Source organism: Callospermophilus lateralis, chromosome 9 (genome assembly GCF_048772815.1).
Source record: "Callospermophilus lateralis isolate mCalLat2 chromosome 9, mCalLat2.hap1, whole genome shotgun sequence".
NCBI classification, from domain to species: domain Eukaryota; kingdom Metazoa; phylum Chordata; class Mammalia; order Rodentia; family Sciuridae; genus Callospermophilus; species Callospermophilus lateralis.
The window spans coordinates 7,907,144-7,918,089 of record NC_135313.1 but is presented as its reverse complement, the minus strand read 5'-3'; the positions used below and the strand labels follow the sequence as shown (position 1 = coordinate 7,918,089).

Here is a 10,946-nt window from a genome sequence, read left to right as displayed (position 1 = left end):
TTGTGCTCTGTGGGCGGAACTTGCTTTGTGCAAGGCCGGCGCTGATTGGCCGGCGGACGCGCGGGTTCCCGAACGTTTCTGCGCTGCCTGCTCTCGCAGCGCCTGCGCCCTCTAACTGGAGTTTTTTGGCGCCCGCTGGGCCCACAGCGTGGGGGCGACGTAATCGCGCGGTCTCCTATTCCTGGACGCTGTTAGGTCCTATAGGCTCGGTCGGCCTTGGAGTTCATGGAGGCGTTGCGCACGGCCCCAGCCTGCGCTTCACGCCGGGCCTCCAGGCGGTCCTGGAGAAAAGGGTTCGCTCTGTGTTCCTGCGATGAGCCCCAAAGCGCCAGAAGTTCAGAGCCCGCGGAGTTCTCTGGCCTTTCAGGATGAGCGCGGATGAGCTGGGGGCCTGAAACATCCCCTGGCTGCAGGTGATTCCCTCCCGGGCCACGCGCCCGAAGCTGCGTCCTGATAGCTGGTAATAAAGGCAGTAGTGTCTGTTCATGAGCAGTGCACAAGCAGTCCGTTTCATACCACTGTATGGGGGCAAGCTCCAAGGGGACTTCATGGAGGTGACAGAGCGGGTGGGCCGAGAAGGGGGACGGGGCAGGCTGACCACAAAGTTGGGCCTTTGGCCACTCACAAGTTCCTTCTTAGTTACTTGGTAGTAATGCACCCGTTAAAATGAGGTGGCTGCCAAGTCATTAAGTCAGTAGAGCCAAAGGGAACACAGTCTTTTGAGTTATGCTTTTGCCAGGTACACAGATAAGTTGCCTTGTGGGAAACAGCAATCCAGAGCACGTCCTTCCATAGCTAGGTTATTTCCGGGGCATCTGATTCCTATCTGCCCCCACCGAGCCAGGATACCTGCAGCTCTGGAGGTGTTGGTTAAAAATCGCCGCTGGAGGACTCGGGGTAGGCCCCTGATAAGCGCTTGCCTAGCATGCAGGAGACTTCGGGTTCAATCCCCAACAACGAAAACAAAATCTCTGGAGATCTTCATTCAAGAGGACTGTGTTGGTTTCCTTGATTTTGTATTTTAACAAGGGCCCAAGGGAATTGTGAAGAGCAATCAAATTATTTTGCAGTTTTTACCAGCACGCCCCCGAGACTCTATAGGAAACCCACAGCTACCCACTGGCTCTCTGATCAGGGCAGGAGACTGGGATCCGTTCCGTGATTCCATACCCTATCCTGTGGTCTGTGGAGAGCCTCCTGAGGAAGTTCACACTTTGAGCTCTGTGGAATAGGGGCCAGGGGGCTATTTCAAGGGTCGGGAGGTGGCCGGGGACAGAGAATGGCATGAGTCAAAATGTGGAATAAAACAGTCAGGCTTAGGGCACTGTTGGAAAGAGCAGGAATGGTGAGCAGTGGGCATGATGAAGAGTCAGGGATGGATTCTACAGTACAGTACTGCTTGTCATTTAGATCTCAGTATACATCACCTCCTAAGGGGCCTTCCCCAGCCCTCAATGAAATGTGCTGCCTGGAGACTATCACACTGAAATTGAATCCCCTTAGGTACTTACCACTTACTCATATACTTTCTTTGCTGTTTGCCCCTTCCCCATCATGAAAACACTGTTCTTTGCTATATTCCTGGTGGCTCAAGCATTGCCTTGCACACAGTAATGCTGAAAATTGCGTGCTAAATGCATGAGTGAAGTAAGCAGAAGCAGCAGGGAGTACTGGTACAGCCTGGAGTCAAGTTATGTTGCTTTGGAGTCTGGGGCATCAAGATAGCAATGCCTAATACTTACATAATGCTCCAAGTGCCAGGCTTTATCCCAGCTCTTTGGGGCTGGGGCTGTAGCTCAATGGCAGAGTGCTTGCGTAGCACAAGTGAGGCACTGGGGTCAATCCTTAGCATCACATAAAAATAAATAAAATAAAGGCATGTTATCCATCTACAACTACAAGAAAATTTTTAAAGAAATCATGAATTTACAAATTAATTATGATTCTAAATAACCTGAAAATGTTATCACAGTTTTACAGAAACCAGGGCATCAAAAGGTAAATTAACTTGTCCAGAGTCACACAGCTAATAAGTGGAAGAGATAGGACATAGACAACAACCCTGATAGAAACAAAAGAATAATAAAATTTCTAGATCAGTTTCCTTTCATGAAGAGTCCTGCCCTTATGACATTCTTTTGTTTATCTCTGTTATCACAGCAACTGGTACAGTACTGGACACACAACAGATCTCAGCAAACATGAATTGAAAAGTCAGCCAGACACAGTGGTGCATGCCTGTAACCCCAGCAGCTTGGGAGGCTGAGATAGGAGCATACGAGTTCAAATCCAGCCTCAGCAACAGCAAGGCACTAAGCAATTCAGTGAGACCCTGTCTCTAAATAAAATACCAAATAGGGCTGGGAATGTGTCTCAGTGGTTGAATGCCCCTGAGTTCAATCCCTGGTACCAAGAAAAAAAAAGAAAAGTCAGTTACAAATATACCACATAAGATTTAAAAAGAAATAAACATAAAAAACCAACTGAGAAAGTGCTCTGTTAGACCAGTTTTCTTGTCTATAATATGGGGGTGATAGTAGTACCTCGCTCTCAGGGTCTGATGAGTGTTAAGTGAAATATTGCACGTTTTTTGTTTTTTGCTTTTGCTGGTACTGGGGATTTAACTAGAGCTCTCTATCACTAATCCATACCCCAAGACCGGGTCTTGTGTGTTGCCCAGGCTGGCTTTGAACTTGAGATTCTGCATCAGCCTCCTGAGTTACTCAGATTACAGGCATATACCACCTTACTCTGTTTTGTTTTTATTTTGTTTCTTTCATAACACGATTTTTTTTAAGTTGGTGCCTTTTTTATCTTCCACAATTTTTAAATTTTTATTCTTTTTAGATATATATGACAGTAGGGTATATTTTGATGTATTTACACAAACATGGAGTATATCTTATACTAATTAGAACAATTTGTTTATTTTAATCCAGTTTTTAAGAGCATATAATAAGCTCAGGAGGGAAGATGACTATTATAAGCCTATGGGAAAGAAGGAGGGTTGGAAAGAGAAGAATTGAGATAAGCTTAAGTGAGGAAGTTTTCTTGAATGAGGGGTCCCCCTGTCCCAGAGCAATTGTAAAATAAGGGTAAAGGTGGACATTGCACAGAGGTTCTGGAGAGCAGGATTCTTGTCTGGCTCTGCCTGTGCATAGGTGCTCGGCTCAGCCAGTGAATGGGGTGCACATATGAGAATTAAGGAAATTCCGGTCTGCTCTGCTGATCTCTTGTCTTTCTTCCCAGGGAAAGGGAAGGAAGGCTGGATAGAAGTTTAGTGGGCAGAGGCAGGAGAGAAGGAATGGACACAGTCTCAAACTCCAAAGGATTGAATTGGTAAGTAAGCAGCAGAAGAAGGAACTACCTTCAGCACAGCTGACTGCTTTGAACATGTTAATGCCTGGGTCCTTGGATGAGTGAAAATTGTAAATGGAAACCTGCCTGGCCTAAAATGAGTGAGCATATGTGAAATACTACCTTCTTCCACATGATCTTGGGCCTCAGATTTTCCTTTTGTTGTTTGTTTTTTGTGGTGCTGAGGATTGAACCCAGGGCCTTCCACATGCAAGGCACATACTCTACCAACTGAGCTATACCCCCAGTTCTCAGACTCTCATCTTTTAAGTAAAGGTAGTAACTCCTGTTCCTCTATGCCTAGGCACTACGAGTAAGGCAAAGACAATCACACCCACATCCTTTAAGATTCTGACTCCAAGAGCTGAGATCCTGGAAAGGAAACCATCTTTGGACTGCTCAAATGCCCAGAAACTTAAGGAAAGCCACTTCAGCTTGACTCCCTTGCTGCCAGGATCTGAGTACTGTCCCCGTCACAAGCTATAACTGATAAGACAGCATGGGGGTGTGTGGAAAGCTAAGGTGGTTTGTTTGTTTCCAAGTGCTGCTCTTAATTTTTAAAAGAGTAAAAAAGATGGACAGTAAATAAGTCTCCCTCCTGTCCATAGCTCCTAGTAAGGCAGTGCCAGAAGCAGTCTCTTGTGTGTCTTCCACCTTCAGACTATGCATTTACCAATAACTATATTTATTATTTTAATATAAATGTTATACTTCATATACTGTTCTGAACTCTCCCTTCTTTTTAAATTAATTACATTTTGCAACCTATCCCACATCAGTATAAGTAGAGCTGCTCCTTCTTTTTAAAAGGTACAGCATTTGGGGCTGGGGATGTGGCTCAAGTGGTAGCGCGCTCGCCTGGCATGCGTGCGGCCCGGGTTCGATTCTCAGCACCACGTACAAACAAAGATGTTGTGTCCGCCAATAACTAAAAAATAAATATTAAAAAAAAAAAATTCTCTCTCTCTCTCTCTCTCTCTCTCTCTCTCTCTCTCTCTCTCTCTCCTTTCTCACTCTCTCTTAAAAAAAATAAAAATAAAAATAAAAGGTACAGCATCCTCCTTATGTGGAAGGATCACTTTATTTAACCAGCTGCCTCGCTGGATGTGTTGAATTGTTTCCTACATTTGGCTATTACTACAGACTGCTCTAACCCTTTTACATACTTTGTTTTACATGTATACAAATCACATCTGTAGAATGTTTAAATGGTGCTGGGTCAAAAAGCATGACATTTGGGGGCTGGGGTTGTGGCTCAGCAGTAGAGTGCTCACATAGTATGTGTGAGGCCCTGGGTTTGATCCTCAACACCACATAAAAATAAACAAAATAAATGTATTGTGTACAAATAAAAAATAAATATTAAAAAAAAAACATGACCTTTTACGTTTTGATCAGTGTTCTCCCAAGCACAACCTTTGGTTGGGGTTTTTGGTGGCAGTTCCAATCTAGAGTGATCCCACCTGCCCCTGCCATCTGGGATTATCTGCTGCCACCCACCCCCCCACACCCCCCACCCCCCCGCCCCAGCTCCAAGGCTGGGAGACAACACCTTAGTTTTTGCAGAGGAGGAACCTGGTAGGGGGAAAGGTATAACTTTCCACAACCTCTAGGGGCATGACTCTTAATTCTTGGGAGTTAGACCAGTCTCTGACACCAACCCTGAAGCCCCTGGGCACAGCTCTGAGTAGCCAATAGTAACCTTTTCAGACCTGTATGAACCTGGCTTGACTCTGCCCATTGCCTGCATTGCCCTGCTACCAGGCCTTGCTGGCCATCTCCACTACCCACTGTGCCTATCCGTATAGTGAAGTGCCCACTTGGGGCATCCACAAGCCCTTCTAGACCCTGAGACCCAGTTGCCCACTCTGGACTTCCCGTGTGTGGGGGCCTGGTGGCCAACCAGAGGAAGTCTGGAGGGCTTCAAATGATGAACCACAATGCCCAGATCCAGGGCTGGAGGAATGAGATGCCTCAGGCTCCAACTGGCAAAGAAAATTCATATGGGGTATTTAATAGGGAGTCTAACACAGGGAACTGGTTATGTAAGTGATAAAATTGCAGAGAAGCAAAGTAGGAAGCTGCTGGCACCTGCTCTCCCCAGGTTATCCCTAAAGGTAGAGCCATAATGAGGGGCCAAGTAGCTACCTAACACAGGGTCAGGAGGTCAAGGCTGTACCCTGTGTCTCCCAAGTGTCAGGTTTCCAACTGCCCAAACCCAGCCAGCATCCAGCTAACAAAGCCTACAGTGTGAGCCCCCTCAAGTAGAGGCAGACAAAGGGGCATCAGTGGGCACTCCAGCTGACCTTGTGATGAGTTCACAGCCCCAGAGCTCCAGTTCCCCCTGAGCACACAGCCCGGTGTCTGTGGTGAAGAACCGTAGAGTTGAGTTCCCGTTAACCAGCCCAGGCTGCTTCTGATTTTTAGGTTCTCTGATCTCTTCAAATGTTGTCCAGCTCTTTCAGCCAGGTACCCATGGGGCATGCTAAGTCCCTCCTCCCCTACCAGGCACTTTTCCTCCTTCCCTTGCAGGAGAAAACCTGCGCTCCAGGGCTGAGGCTCAGTGGCAAAGAGCTTGCCTAGCATGTGTGAGGCACTGAGTTGGATCCTTAGCACCACATGAAAAAATAAAGACATTCTGTCCATCTACAACTATTAAAAATTAAAAGAAAGAAAAAAAAAACACCTGCTCTCCAGGGCTCAGAGGCCAGAGTCAAAAGAAGACAGCCTTTGTCTCCTGAGGCAACCTGAAAGCCTTCACCTACTAGCTAGCGGGGCAGCTCTCCAGTCACCACTTGCCCTGGTAGCCTCCTTTCTACTAGCCCAGATGGTCTTCCAGGAACTCCTGATTGGCTCCTGTTTCCATCTCCCCAGCATTCATTCCAAGTGGTAGCTGGAGGAACCCCAAACACTCTCTTCCTCGATAGTCAGAATAATGCTTCGTAGACCTTATCTTTCTTGACCCTCAGTGGTTTCTTCTAACTACATCATCTTTGGGACTTCTCTTTTCTGGCCTCCTTCCTCTTTGACTGCCTTCTTCCTCTCTCCTCCTTGGGCATTTTCTCTTGGATATCCCCATTCTCTCTGGTCTCAGCAATATTTTTATATATTCCTGCCTGCTGCAGGTCCTCCTTGGTGACTCCACCTCCATCTGAGGGCACCCAAGTCATGGTCTCTCTAGTAGCTCCTTTATGCCTGGGCTTCTAGCTCACCCAGCAGCTTGCCAAATCTTCTTCCACCCCAAATTGCCCTTAATGGGCCCCAGTGAGACAGTTACTAGTTTTCCTGGCTGAGAGCTGGGATGTCTTATTGCATCTGGGCTGCTGTAACTATATATAGTTATATACATCTCCCCAGTACCCTAGGCCTGGGGCTGTGGCTCAGTGGTAGAGCGCTCACCTAGCACATGTAAGGCACTGGGTTTGATCCTCAGCACCACATACAAATAAATAAAATAAAGGTATCTGTCCATCACAACTAAAAATATATATATTAAAAAGTACCCTAGACTAGGTAATTTAGAAATAACAGGAATTTATTGCTCACAGTTCTTGAGCCTGGGAAGTCCAAGATCAATCATTGGGAGATTTTGTGTCCTTGAGGGCTCCTTCTCATAGATGGTGCCTCTTGTTACATGCATCCTCATGTGACAGAAGAGGTGAACAGGCTCCCTCAAGCCTCTCATAAAGGATGCTGATCTCACTCATAAGGGAAAAGCCCTCCCTGTCTAATCACCTGATGGCCCCATCACTGAGCACTATTGCCTTGGAGATTAGGTTTCAACACTGTATCGCAGGAGGACACTAACATTCAGGCTATAGCATGTCTGGTCTCTGCTTCTCTCTCAGCCAGGAGAGGGCAAGGGCTATGGGTATCTTTGGAGTTGGTCCCCTTCTGTGTCCACTGCTCCTCTCTTACTTCAGGTCATCACAATTTCCTGCCAGGGTTAATGCCTTGAACTGGTCTCCCTGACACCAGTCATATCCTGTGGTAAGATTACAGTGTGGTAGAGCATCCCCTTACCATGCTCTACCACACTGTAGCAACATCAGGTTTTCTGACAGATGCAAACATGTTACTCTAGTCCATAGATTTTGATGACATTTCATAGTGAGCAGGATAAAATTCAGGTGCCTTTGCTCATCAGTGATAAACGTTCCCCACTGTGGAGAGGGGATCTGGGCAAGGTGAAACTCTTAAACTCATCATCCCCCAAAAACTCAATCATCAGATATTTCAGTGCAACTGAGTGTGGTTACAAATGCCTATAACCCCAGGTTCTTGGGAGGCTAAGGCAGGAGGACCCCAAGTTCGAGTTCAGCCTTGCAACTTAACAAGAATTTATCTAAAAATAAATAAATAAATAATAATAATTCTGTGCAATATTTTTATTTACTGATTTAGAGACAAACTCTCCCTATGTTGCCTAGGCTGACCTCTCCTAGGTGCCACTGCACCCAGCCAGTGCAAATTTTTTTTTTTTTTTTTTTTTTGGTACTGAGGAATGACCCCGGGGTGCTTAGCCACTGAACTACATCCCAGTCTTTTTCACTTTTTGTTTAGAGACAGAGTCTTACTAAATTGCTGAGGGTCTTGCTAAGTTGCTAAGGTTGCCCTTGAACTTTGCATCCTCTTAGCTCAGCCTCCTGAGTCATTGGGATTATAGGCATGCTGCCTTGCCAGGCCAGTGCAATATTTTTTTATAATGTGAAAAAAAATTCCATGATGAACAAAAAAACAGAATTTTAAATGAATACAGCATCAGTATTTCTAATATTTCACTTGTCTTAGGCTATACTTGGTTCAGTACAATAGTGTCATTGGTCTTGTACTTATTTAAAATTTGATGTTTTGTTCATCATAGACTTTCTTGAATTCATTTTGATTTTTTTAAAATATTAAGTTATTACATTGAAGGGCTGGGGTTGTGGCTCAGTGGTAGAGTGCTCACCTAGCATGCATGAGGCACTGGGTTTGATCCTCAGCACCACATAAAAATAAAATAAAGACTTGTGGCCACCTAAAACTAAAAAATAAATATTAAAAAAATTATTACATCGACACTGAGTATGGTGGCTCACACTGGTAATCCCAGCAATTTAGGAGGCTGAAGCAGCAGGGTCATAATGTCAAGGCCAACTTGGGCAACTTAGTAAGACCATCTCAAATAAAATGAAAAGGACTGGGGGTATAGCACAGAGATAGAGTGCTTGGCTAGCATGCAACAAGGCCCTGGGGTCAATTCCCAGTCACACACACACACACAGTCAAATGCTGCATTTGCTGTAGAAAACAGTGTGGCAGTTCCCCAAAGAAATTCAAAGAGAGTCATCATGTGATCCAGCAACTCCACTTCTTTTTTTTTTTAAGAGAGAGAGATAGAATTTTTAATTTTTATTTTTTTTCAATTTTCGGCGGACACAACATCTTTGTTTGTATGTGGTGCTGAGGATCGAACTCGGGCCACACGCATGCCAGGCGAGCGCGCTACCGCTTGAACCACATCCCCAGCCCAGCAGCAACTCCACTTCTGGGTATCTATCAGAAGAATTGAAAGTAGGATCTCAAATAGTTATTTGCACACTCACGTTCATCACAGCATTATTCACATTAGCCAGAAGGTGGAGGCAACCCAGACATTCATCAATTAATGAAGGGATAAACAAAATGTGGTATCTACATGCAGTGCAAAGTATTCAGTTTTTGTTTTGGTTTGGTTTGGTTTTTGCAACAGGGATTGAACCCAGGGGTGCTTGACCACTGAGCCACATCCCCAGCCCTTTGTTGTTGTTGTCTTTGTATATGTTTTTAGAGACAGAGGCTTGCTGAGTTACTTAGGGCTTTGCTAAATTGATGAAGCTGCCTTGATCTTGCAATCCTCCTGCACCACTGGGTTTATAGGTGTTGTGCCACCTAGCCTGGCCAAGTATTTAGTTTTAAGAAGAAAGGAAAGCTGACACATGCTACAAATGGATGAACCTTGAGGACATTATGCTAAGTGAAACAAGCCAGCCACAAAAAGAAAATACTGTAGCTGGGCGAGGTGGTGCACTCTTGCAATCCCAACCTCCCAGGAGGCTGAGGCAGGAGGATTGCAAGCTCAAAGCCAGCCTCAGCAACTTAGGCCCTAAGCAACATAGCAAGACCCTGTCTCAAAATAAAAATTAAAAACGGGTGGGGATGTGGCTAGGTGGTAAGTACCCCTGGGTTTGATCCCAAGTACCTAAAAAGAAAAGAAAATAGTGTTTGATTTCACTTATAGATATCTAGCATAGCTAACCTCCTAGAAACAGAGATCTGTGTGGTCCAAGGCTGCGGGCAGGAGGTGGGAGTTGTTCAATGGGCAAAGCATTTCAGTTTTGCAAGATGAAAAAGTTCTGGTGATTAGTTGTACAATGATATGAATATACTTTACTGAACTGTATGCTTAGAATGATTACGATGATGCATTTTATGTTATGTGTATTTTATTGCAATTTTTAAAAGGTAGTTTAATTTTTTTTTAATAAGAAATACTCAAGAAAGGCTGGGGATGTGGCTCAAGCGGTAGTGCACTCGCCAGGCGCAGGGCACTGGGTTCGATCCTCAACACCATAAAAATTTTAAAAAATAGACATTAAAAAAAGAAATTATTAAAAAAAAAGAAATACTCAAGAAACCAAAAAATATAAAATGAAAGACAATAAAAAGTCTCTCTTATAACCCTGCCTCCCATTTTCCTGCTTCCTATTCCCTTTCCCAGCACAGGTAACTACTTCTAAAACAAAGCCATATCATCATCACAATAAATGCAGAAAAAGCATTTCACAAAAGTTGACATCCTTTCATGATTAAAAAATGCTAGACAAAAGGAAATAAGGGTACTTCCTCAATATGATAAAAGGGTATCTACAAAATAGTTACAATCAACCTTCTACTCACTGGTGAAAGATGGAAAGCCTTCTCCTTAAGATCAGGAATAAGACAAAGATGTCTACTCTCACCATTTCTGCTCAAATTTTATCAGTGGTGTATCAAGGGCAATTAGACAAAAAAAAAAAAAAAAAAAAAGAAAAGAAATTAAAGACATTCAGACTGGGAAAAGAAGGAGATAAATCTATATCTGTAGACTGATATATAACCCTGCATAAGGAAAGTCCAACAAAGTACACATGCACACACAATTGAAACAAATAAGAAGTTCAGAGTAGGGTGTGATGGCACATACCTGTTATCCCAGCTACTCAGGAGGCTGAGGTAGGAAGATCACAAGTTCAAAGCCAGCCTGGGCAATTTAGCAAGACCCTGTCTCAAAATAAAAAATAAAATAGATGGGAATGTAGAACAACATAAGAATGCTTGTCTAGCAACCTTGAGGCCCTGGGTTTAACTCCCAGTACTGAAAAAACAAAAGGTGGGGGGGTAGGGTGGGGAAGGGGAGATTCTTTTTCTACTCAAATGTAGGATTAGAGTGTATTTATTTATTACTTATGTAATTTAAACATTTTAAACTTATTGGAATTATTATTGTTGGTTTTTTTGTTTTGGGGGAGGGGGAAGAGGACAATTTGGTGAATAAGTCTATCAATTGTGGTTGGAATTTTGGTTGA

At 44.2% G+C, this 10,946-nt stretch overlaps 1 long non-coding RNA gene across 1 annotated transcript; it reads left to right on the top strand.

Moving 5' to 3' along the window:
- The first annotated feature begins 173 nt into the window (after positions 1–173).
- Positions 174–3,723, top strand: LOC143642145 (uncharacterized). The gene is made up of 3 exons (XR_013155598.1): positions 174–413; positions 3,250–3,339; positions 3,662–3,723. It is a non-coding gene; the product is annotated as an uncharacterized LOC143642145 (long non-coding RNA).
- Positions 3,724–10,946: the final 7,223 nt, after the last annotated feature.